This window comes from Carassius auratus, chromosome 30 (genome assembly GCF_003368295.1).
Source record: "Carassius auratus strain Wakin chromosome 30, ASM336829v1, whole genome shotgun sequence".
Taxonomy (NCBI): Eukaryota; Metazoa; Chordata; class Actinopteri; order Cypriniformes; family Cyprinidae; genus Carassius; species Carassius auratus.
In genome coordinates, this window is record NC_039272.1 from 7,721,311 (window position 1) to 7,729,115 (window position 7,805).

The following is a 7,805-nucleotide window of genomic DNA, read 5'->3' on the forward strand; positions in this document are numbered from 1 at the left end:
CATTACCCCTTGAAAAAACAACATCACATCCCTCGCAAGGGAAGACAGCAGCGTTTACAGACGTTTAATGTGTCTGTGTACCAAGTTAGTCCTCTGAGGACACCGTGTGGTTAGTGTGGGGTAAAACGTCAACAAGGTGCTGTTTTTAAGTAGCGTAGCATTTTTTCCAGTATTAAAAATTATTTCATACATTTACTGTTGTGTTCCACAAAGAAAGAAAGAAAGACATACAGATTTGAAACAACATCTGTACCTTTCATATGCTTTTTCTAAAGTAGGCTAAAATATACCATCAATGTGCCTGACAGTATCAGAGATTTTGTTCAAGCTAAGGAATAGTACACTTTGAAATTAAATTTTGGTATGTTTTAGCTTACCTCAAGGGCATCCAAGATGTAGGTGTCTTTGATTCCACAGTAGATTCAATTTTGATATTTTTAGGTCAAACCGTTCTTGTCTGTCACTCATATAATGCAGGTCTATGGTCACCACCTCAAAGAACATGCACAGAGAAGTCCAAATTAAACAATTCCCCATCGTAAGTACACATTGATGGCCTAAGACAGTATTTATATAGATTTTACCTCTTATACACAACCACGTCCAAGTGATCTGAGGGTGTGCACGCGTTCTGGCTCTGTTTTCTTTTATAGTTAATAATCACAACTTCTTTCCACAACTTATAAAACTCTGAAGTTTAATGTTTACAGGGGACATGTAAATCATGTAAATGATTGAAGATCAAAACACTTATTTTACTGCTGATAATCTAATCTGCAGTAAAATGTGGTTAACAAAAAGGAACTGAGGCGTCTAATGATCAAGAAGCAGCCAGGCACTGAGAAAAGGAACAGACAAATGAAGGATCCCGAAGACTATTCATTTGAATTGCACAAATGCCCAAACTGGGATGTAGAAAGTATAGGCCTACGGCCAGATAATTCTCTTTTTTTAATAAAATGTTCCAATTATTATTGTATATTTTAGCTGTAGTTGTTCTCAAGCTAATACAGAAGGCAGATGTGGAGATTTGTTCCAGAATGAATAAGTGTTGCCAAACAAATTGGCTAATGTATTGTTTTAATGCAAATTATACATTATTATGATATGCAAATGAGTACAGTACACTCTGCTAAAGACACTAGAGGTGGTTTATTCAAGAAAAAAAATCAAACATATGATTAATCCTCTTTACATGAAATGTCCAGAAATCTTCTATCTGGGGTCCATACAATAGGTTGGAACTGGGACTTATCCCATTTCCAACCTATATAATGGGCCTCGAGTGTTTTGTGGACAGAACGTTCTTATGCTGTTTCCTGCTGACCTGTCTTATAAAACCTATATATCAACATCCGTAACTCCCACCTCACAGAGTCAGCAGCACCAAGTGTCATGCCAAAAGTCCTCTGTTCACAACTTATTTGGTGACCATTGAATGGGTTGAAAATGGTATTTAGATTAGTGAAGAACATGGAGAGAGAACAAAACAAAATGCTGGTCACAAATTAGAAGCACAAAATGAGGATTTGTAAAAAAAAAAAAAAAAAAAAAAACTAAATAAGCCAAGAGAAGATTGGTTTTCCTTTGCTAAAGTAAGGAAACTTTGTTATATTCTACAATATAACACAATTATATAAACAAATATACTATTGGGTATTATATATTATATACTACATCATTGTGTAATTATATTATTGTGTTATACACAACATAACACAATTTTGTCTGTTTTTTCTCTGTTTTGTCCACAAAAATATTATCTATAAATCCACAGCAGATTTGATGTGCATCTCAGAGCAATACAGCAGTGTTTAGTTTAGTTTTTTTTAATGGACCTATGTTTTGAATGAATTGGGTGAACCAATGATTCATAAAGTGAGCCATTTACTGAATTCCTGAATGAATCAGATATTTGTACGAATCTAATGAATGGAAAGGTGTGTTCGACTTCACGCAGCATTGAGCAAACCGGTCGCTATCTTGACTTGAAGCAGTACATGCCGGTTAGAAATTTTGTCCAACTTGAGACGGCGCCGACGCCACATGACTGTCACGTGTGGCATCAAAATACCACGAGAGCGTTTCGAGAGCAGCCGGCTGACTCAACCGCCGCAGTTTCTCCAGAGGGACTGCAGGAGCGCTGATGATGACACAGCTGCTTCACGATTGTCCAGATCCACCACATGACAAGATCACGTGTGTTTCGGGTTAGACAAACCTTTTCAGTTCCAATAATGCAACAAATCTTTAGAGTTTTTAGAATGGTAAACACTTTTAAATGTAGTCGCACTGTTGTATTGAGTCCCATTTATCATACAACACTAATAAAAGCTTATATGCCCCACTGTATTAGTATTTAAATAGTATATGTTTGTTGAACTTTATTCTTGAAAATATGGCGCCGCTGCTTATATCGAAAATATATAAAACTGTTTCTGTTGCTCATGAAAACTTTTCTAAAATGTCTGTGCATTTTACAAATACTGCATTTAATTCACTTCATCTGTGATAAAGTATGCAAACACCACGTGAGTGTCACTAACAGGAGCTTAAGATGTCTGGCTTGACATGTCTGATTTCAACTCTGCCCCCGACTGCAAGCGGCTACTGTGGCCGATCGAGTTCTGTAGCCTTGCTTCAAGTTGAAAGCACCCAATGATTCATAAGGACATTTACTGCCACCTGCTGGAAGTCTTAGTTTCTTATTTAGAGTACCGTATTTTTTTTACTTTAAGTCGCACCTGAGTATAAGTCGCATCAGTCCAAAAATACTTCATGATGAGGAAAAAAACATATATAAGTTGCACTGGACTTCAAGTCGCATTTATTTAGAATCAAGAGAGAAAACATTACCATCACGAGAGGGCGCTATATGTCTTCAGTGTAGACTACAGGAGCACTGAGCAGCATAGAGAGCCCTCTCGTGGCTGGAGACGGTAATGTTTTCTATTGGTTTATTTCTCTTGGTTCATTTCTCTGGTTCATGTCAAATTAATTTTTCCGGAATTCCGGAAAATACAGTATTATTTATTTTATTTTTTTTAAAGGGGAAAAAACACTTTTTGCATAATTCACCTCCCAATTTTATTTTTTATTATATCATAATTTACTCAAACCTGAATGACTTTCTTTCTTTTATGGAACATAAAAAAAGGTATTTTGAAGACTGTTGGTAACAAAGCTGTTTTGGTTACCAATGATTTTCATTGCATGAATGGAAAAACTGAGACGTTTCTCAAATTATTTTCTTTTATGTTGAATAGTTAATATTAAAAATACATGCTAACCGTATTACATGCTGCCAAAATACAGACAGCATGTTACTTGTCCCACAAGAGACAGTAATATATTGGATCACTGTTACACCACAATAAAGGATGCATTTCACTCTGTTCCACGAGCAGCTTTGGGACGTTCTGATCACCTTCTGGTTCATCTAATACCGTCCTACAGGCAGAAACTAAAATCAGCTAAACCTGTATCAAGGACTGTAAAAAGATGGACTAATGAAGCAGAGCAGGATTTACAATCTTGTTTTGACCTCACTGATTGGAGTGTTTTTGAAGCTGCTGCCACCGATCTGGATGAACTCACAGAGACCGTAACATCATATATCAGTTTCTGTGAGGATATGTGTATTCCTACAAAGACTCAACTAATTTACAATAATGACAAACCGTGGTTCACTGCAAAACTCAGACAGCTCCGTCAGGCCAAAGAAGATGCTTACGTGAAGGGGGACAATGTCTTGTATAAACAGGCTAAATACACATTGGAAAAGGAGATCAAAGTGGCAAAGAGGAATTATTCTGAAAAAATAAGGACTCAGTTCACTTCCAACGACTCCGCATCAGTGTGGAAAAGTCTAAAGAAGATCACCAATTACAAGACACCACCCCCCAGCACTGTAGAGAATCAACGACTGGCAGACGATCTGAACGAGTTTTACTGCAGGTTTGAAAGAACACCCATCACCTGCCCTGAACGCCTCCCCCAACAACCATTCACACCCTTCACAACTCCTGCAACCAGCCCTGAATGCCTCTCCAAACTACCGTTCACACCATTAACAGCTCCTGCAACCCATCCTGAACACCTCTCCAATCAAGCACTCTCACCATTCTCACCTCCTGCATCCCCCCTCTCCCCCACACCTGCAATTCAGATCAGCGAGGATGCGGTGCGCCAGGTCTTCCGGAAGCAGAAAAGGAAAAAAGCACCAGGCCCAGATTGTGTTACACCAGCCTGTCTGAAATCCTGTGCTGACCAACTGGCCCCCATCTTCACACAGATCTTCAACAGATCGCTGGAGCTGTGCGAAGTCCCTTCATGCCTCAAACGTTCCACCATCATCCCCATCCCTAAGAAACCCAAAATTACAGGACTAAATGACTACAGGCCTGTGGCTCTAACGTCTGTAGTCATGAAGTCATTTGAAAAACTGGTGCTGGGCCACCTGAAGGACATCACTGGGCCCTTGCTGGATCCTCTTCAGTTTGCCTACAGAGCAAACAGGTCTGTGGACGATGCAGTAAACATTGGACTGCATTATGTTCTGCAACACCTAGACAGACCGGGGACTTATGTGAGGATCCTGTTTGTGGACTTCAGCTCGGCCTTCAACACGATCATCCCAAACCTCCTCTTGCCCAAACTAAATCAGCTCTCCGTGCCCACCTCAGTCTGTCAGTGGATCAACAGCTTCCTGACAGACAGGCAGCAGCTAGTGAGGCTGGGAAAATACACATCCAGCACCCGTACAATCAGCACCGGAGCTCCCCAGGGGTGCGTTCTCTCCCCACTGCTCTTCTCCCTGTACACTAATGATTGCACGTCTAAGGACCCCTCTGTCAAGCTCCTGAAGTTTGCAGATGACACCACACTCATCGGCCTCATTCAGGACGGTGACGAGTCTGCTTACAGACAGGAGGTAAAAGAGCTGGCTGTCTGGTGCAGTCTCAACAACCTGGAGCTTAACACCCTCAAAACAGTGGAGATGATCGTGGACTTCAGGAGAGACCCCTCTGCACTCCCCCCACTCACCATCATGAACAGCACTGTGACTGCAGTGGAGTCATTCAGGTTCCTGGGCACCTCTATCTCTCAGGACCTGAAGTGGGACATTCACATTGACTCCATTGTGAAAAAGGCCCAGCAGAGGTTGTACTTTCTTCGCCAGCTGAGGAAGTTTAACCTGCCACAAGAGCTGCTGAAACAGTTCTACTCCACCATCATTGAATCCATCCTCTGCACTTCAGTAACTGTCTGGTTCAGCTCAGCTTCTAAATCTGACCACAGAAGACTACAGAGGGTAGTCCGGACTGCTGAGCGAATCATTGGTACAACCCTCCCTTCTATTCAAGAACTGTACTTATCCAGAGTGAGAAAAAGGGCTGTCAAAATCACTCTGGACCCCTCACATCCAGCACACTCCCTCTTTGAACTGTTGCCATCTGGTCGACGCTACAGAGCACTGAGCACTAGAACGACCAAACACAGGACCAGTTTCTTCCCTCAGGCAATCCATCTTATGAACAGCTTATAATAACGGCGGACACACTACACTTTATATTTATATACACACACACTTTATTTATCTAACACACATACTTAGTATACACTTAAATTTTGCACACAATATATATGTACATACATAACTTCATTTTGTAATATACTTGCCTACAATTGTCATTTGTATATTGTTATTCACTCTCTACTTATTTGTATTTTTTATTCTTTTATTATGTGTTTTATGTTCTGTCGCTGTCATTTTGTTGTACTGCGGAGCTTCTGTCACGAAAACAAATTCCTCGTATGTGTACATACCTGGCAATAAAGCTCATTCTGATTCTGATTCTGATTCTGATTAGGTCATTGTAGCCTAAACATGTAATACATTTTATGTTGAATCAAATAAATTATTTATTTCTTTTGGGGGTATTTTCACAGCCAAATGTAGTTTCAGATTAATTCGATTAACTAATCGACACAGAATTCATTAGATGACATTTTTTTAATTGACTGACAACCCTAATATATATAACTTTGTTTTAGAAATCGTCGCTAGAATGTTTTCCTTGACCTCTGTATTAAATAGTTTTTTTCTGTATGCTCTGGTTCTTGAGATGCTCTTTGATTCTTGTTTAAAAAGATAAATGGGACTTAATTCAATTTGATGATATATTAATATTTGCGTTTCCTTATTTGTCAGTTTGATTTTCCTCTAATACTAAAATAGTGGTGCCTCATTCTCTTGTAAAAGTTTGCTCTTGAAAGGTATTTTTTTCTCGCTTACATTTTTCTCTGTTTAGCAGGCTACAAATTACCATATTTTTTTCACAGGAAACATGTCCTCACTGTGTGCAAGTTCCGGAAGAGAAGAAGACTGAAATCTGCAGCAGGAAATGTTTTTTATATCTCAAATAGGGGAACTTGAAAAAAAAAATCTAAACTTAATAATGCTTGCAACATCCTGACTAAAGCTCATGACTTTTTACTATTATGTGTTACTGAATGCACAGTATTAATGAAGGTATTTCAAACACATAATTCCATTTGTTTGTATACCTCATTCAGGACACAAGTATAACAAAAGACCTCCACACTGCAGTTGGATGGCTGCAGAAAAACCTCTGTATCTTCAGGTTTGTTGAAGAACTGAGGTTCCTCCAACTCAAAGAGAAAGACCATAAGAAAGCTCTTCTTCAGCTTTCACAGACAGAAAGGGCTAATGACCAGCAACTGGCCAAAGAACCTTTCGTTTCACAATTCCAATATGAGGATAATATGGACATTTTATATGGACATTTTTTCACGATGAGAGAAATTTATTTTGGGGCCCCTTTTATTCATACCAAAGTTTTGACTTATTTGATTTATCAGTTTTTATATTTATCAGTATTTTATATTTATCACATTATTTTTTAATGTGTGCCTTTACTTTAACATTTGTTTGTTTTATTTTCTTTAGTTTTATGTTTTAAAATCTTTTGCTAACTTTTAGAACCAGTCTCAAATAGTCAGAATATAAACACTTGCATTACTTGTATTATTTTGTCCAACCCCTTATGAAGATTTTACAGTAGATTAATCCTTCCATCCGTTATCAAGGCTGCTTGTCTTGTGTAGGGTTGTGGGATATTGAAGCCTCGGAATAGACTCATATTTTTTAAAATTATTATTCATGTCTATGTTCTTCTTGTATACTTTCTTTCTGACAAAATGCTATAAATATGTCAAATAGAATAAATGCGTACAAATGCTGTCTTGCATTATTCATTTAATTATTACCAATTTTTGTTTTATGAGTTATTATAAAGTATGTTTGTAATTATTAAAATAATAACAAATTTACTTGTGTACATAGTTCTGTATTACTAGTTTAAGTAATTGAAGTAAACTAAATATTGTGATAAAAATCTACACAAAGATTTATATATTCTGTAATGCATCTGTGTAATCTTGATCATTGCCATCATCTTCTGTAACAGCAGAGACAGAGGGGTTTTGGTGGTCTGGAAGCTCAATAGAGCAACCTCTACGAGTTAACATCTCCACAAGCTCTGTTGCGTGTGTCTGCTCAGTCACAATCTTTAGGGTAAATCTGGGTGGGCTCCCCATGTGACTGCTATCACCTGGAATAATCTCTATTTCAGCCACTTTCCTTGAGAAAAAGAGAGAGATCAATCGTAATGTAAGCAAGAGGGCATAGGCCAAATGTGCAGCAGAGATGCTCAATCCTGTTCCTGGAGAACTGCACCTTCCTGCAAATATATCTGGACCAACTCATTAAGATCTTCAAG